The sequence below is a fragment of the Atta colombica genome, unplaced genomic scaffold, assembly GCF_001594045.1.
Source record: "Atta colombica isolate Treedump-2 unplaced genomic scaffold, Acol1.0 scaffold126, whole genome shotgun sequence".
In the NCBI taxonomy this organism is placed as follows: Eukaryota; Metazoa; Arthropoda; class Insecta; order Hymenoptera; family Formicidae; genus Atta; species Atta colombica.
The window spans coordinates 6,459,843-6,464,150 of NW_017259213.1; positions in this window are offsets into that span (position 1 = coordinate 6,459,843).

Below are 4,308 nucleotides of genomic sequence, written 5' to 3' on the forward strand. Positions count from 1 at the left end.
TTTATCTTTCTTTTCAAGACAATTAAGTAAAAGTTTAAGCAAGCAAAGAGAGACGGAGTAGTCTTTCGATATAAAAATCGAACTTGGAAGAATATACTTAGATGAGACGCGTCCTGAGTAAACAAACGGAGACAATACTTAACAGTTTCGCGTTATAACTCATCTTCTTAAGTCAAGGAGAGCAATGTCAGCCATTCTGATATTCCAAGAAACTGATCACGCTCGACTCATGACGATAAAATATCGGTCATTAAATTAATTAGATCAGAGTGATTGATACATCCTGTAAAGCAGTCTATTATTAGATCAATAAGTGGATGAAATGAATTTGCAAGTATGATCGAGGATCAACATAATATAATCGAATATGCAAACATGAGCCAATCTTAGCATATCCGTAAACGAACGGTAAATGGAATTAAATGTCAATGCAACGTGCTTTGCACGGTTGTATATGTGGAGAACACGTAACGATGCTCCTCTTGCAAGAGGAGATATTGAGATCAAGCAGATATTGAGATCGGATGTCGATATGACGCGAATAAAAAAGTAAAATACACCGCAATGTCGGATCTCAGTGAGTTTTGTATAGAGACTCTTAGCACCTTGTGAGAATCATAAATAAAGAATGCGTCGTGTCAACTGAGACTTCTTCGAATTCTTTCCACTTCAAAAAGGTACTCATCGTTACTCTTAACCCAGGAATAGTTACCTGATTTTTATGTCTCAACAGCGAAAAAATGAAGCTTAGTCGCAATATTTTTTTTATTAACCGAGAATTCATGCCTATCTTTTTTTCATTTTTGTTCTCTGTTTTTATTAGAAAATGTTAACTAAAGCTATATATAAATAGCAATATATACATATTATTTTTCACTCGATATATATAGATATGTATATGAATTGTGACATAATTAATAATGTATAATATGTTAATAGTGATTCTTAATTGGGATGTAAAATTACATCAGATAATAGTTTATGCAAAATAATTAGGAATAACTATTTCTGTGTTAATTCGTATAAAAATATCACAATTTGGCGACGTCTTTTTGCATAAAATACAAAATTCGGGAGGGGATGCACATATTACACAATTCGATATAAATGTTATATATATTTTAGCTTAATGATTACAAACTAATGGCTTTTCTCTCCGGCGTATATCGACAACGTCGTTGTTAGTTACAGAAAAGATTTTTCTTCTCGTGTCCACGGCGTGATCCACGTGTGAGTATTGAGAAAAGTAAAAGATAAATCAGCTTTGGGGGTTCTCTCCTCTCTCCGGATGACGAATGGCAAGGCTCGACGGCATGGCATTTACGCAATGGCATTATAATAGTAACAATAGTACGGCGGTATTTATACAAAATACGGCAGAAGCGAGAAATTTGCGCGCGCACATAAATAAAACCAGGAGAGAAAGAAAGAAAAAAGAGAAAGGAGAAAGAGAGAGAGAGAGAGAGAGAGAGAGAGAGAAGAAAAGCGTTAAAATATATTTTACAATGTTCTGTACAAAATCTTCCTTTAGGACAATAAAAATTCAATCGACGTACATAATCAACAGTGCTATTAAGTGAAATAGTGTATCAATTGTGTATGCATACGTGTTTTTATAATGGTACAACGGATTGCACTTGCAATAATACATGTGAAATAACATTTAACAATGATGCTGGCAAATTACACCAACGATTCGATAAACTAATTCGACAACAAACCATGTCACACTAAACAGAATACTAAAGATAGAGAGAAATCCGTTAAAAAATCGTGTATATATATCACGTCGTTGTAAGTAGTAACTCCTGTGTTTTGTAATTGATGGTGTGTGACGTGTACATAGGCAGAAATGTAGTATATGTAAAAAAATCACGAATCCTGTAATATATATACACAAATTAATTAAATTTCATTAAGTCATTGCACTACAAGTCACCTCGTTACAAGCGTAAAACTTCATCACCATTCATTCCGATTTTTATGAACAAGAATAAATTCGTGGATCATTGAAATTTAAAAAAAAAGAAGAGAAAAGCAAAACGGTCAACATTTACTGCCTCAACGAACACAAGCTCGTTATAACAATTTTGTCATATAATTTTGTCATGTTCGTTGTACAAACTAATTATCTTAATCTATATAGCTTTCCCTTCTCCTCTTTTTTTCTTCGTTACCCGATGAAATAGTAAATGTTAAGCATCTTAAGAACTATGCACTGTTCAACTAAATTATACAATCATTTGATTACATAAAAAAAAAAACAAAAAAACTTAAACATAACTCATATATATGATCTCGATTTTGTCAACTTATTAGCAAAGTTTAACGTTATTTGACACAAATCAATAAATGTTCTAAATTATACGTAAAACCGACGGTAATCTTTATGCGATGCTTAATCCACTATCCATTCGCTAAAATCTCGTTCTATATGTTACATTTGGTATTCCACGAACAGAATACGTTCTCCTCATTTATAAACACGTAACAAAAATAGATAATAATAGATGTATATGTATATAAGTGTATATATATCTATTTATATATTTATACGTATTTGTGTATACATTTATATGCGTTTATGTACAATGATAGATATGTAAAACCTAACAAAGTAGATAGGTAATGCGCTGTTAAACTAATGTACAAAGCTTTTTGTCAAAATACTTCATTATACCTCGACGTGAGCAAGATTTAATCGACATGTATGTATTCGCAGGCATTTCCTTGATATTATTGTATAAAATGTACTGTCATTTCGTTAAAAATCTTAGGCATTCCCTTATTTGACGATTTTAAACCATATTCGATATACTACTAAAGTACGCGAATTATTTACGTGTTTTAGGATACATAATGTATCATACACATATGACATGTATATATTTCGCGTAGCATAAGTCATATGGATTTCAAGTATAAAATTAGATCAACTCGTTTTAATTGCACTTTTTATTTTGCTACTGCTTTATGTTTTTTTACTTTTTAATTTGCTTGTCTTTCTTTTTCACTTCATTCAAAATCAATATAATTTAGCTACTTTCAAACTGACGATAATATGCAATAAACCATGTACTAAATTTAAATCGTATAGGTATACATATATGATTCTTAGTTTATGTAATGAAATTTAATAATTGACCAAACAAAGCCAGCTGAAATTTTATTTATTTTAAATTTATTTTAAATTTAAAAAGTTTTTAAGAAAAAATTTATTTATATGATTATTGGATTCTTAATAGAATGAGTTTTTGAAAATTATTTTTAGGACAGTTTAATCTTTCTAAATCAAAACCTGCATATTTTTTAACCGAGTCAGATCCTTCACATTAAACCCAACAATTTTGATTGAAATTTAGATGTTCACAAAGGATCATTGTAAATCCTTAAATTAAAATTGATGATAAAAGTCATTCACTCTTAGCGTTCTATAATCAACGAAGTCAACGATTCTATGTGTGATGCGTATCATAAAATTTTTTAATGCAGTGAATTCGAAATGATTCAATCTAGGTCAGATTAATGACATCACATGCTCTATTTTGATTTCTGATTGAACGAGATTACTTTCGAATTAATCGACCTAAGTTGATTCAAACCCACTGCTCTCGAAACGCTAGTAGAAATCCTATTAACAGAATCTGGTCACTGGATGAGTTACGAGAAACTTCTGATTGATCTGTTCAGTTGAGTTAGAATGAGATATTAGGTATAAAAAAAAAAAATGGTATGTTAATACCTTTTTTCGCTTTTATTTTGAAAAAATTTCTCAGCCAGATTTTGTTATAGAATCTCTAGTGTGTATTATAGACATGAATTAGGATCTTATAATTCGTTATTTTTAATGATTCTAAATTCCTTCTGCTTTTCTGTACGTATGCGTGTGCGTGCATATCGCAGAGATACATCGAGGTGACACAGAGATACCTTGTGATTCATCAGAATATTCGTAACAATTCTAAACCCCTTCTATCTCTATGTATATGTATACTGTAGAATAAATGTATAAAATTTCTTCAATTAATCTCTTATATGACACTTAGAATTCTCAAATATCGCCAATAGAACATTTTTTAGAAATTTCTAAGCGTTAGCTAATCTTATATGTAGTATTGATTATATTTTTCATCAGTTTTCAATTTCATAAAACATATATATACACACACACACACACATATATATATATATATATATATATATATACACACATAATATATACACGTAGTGCGCGCATTACGTTCATATATTGATTCTAAAAAATTCCAAGAGTGATTGCTTTAATCAACGTCTGAAGGATTTATAATA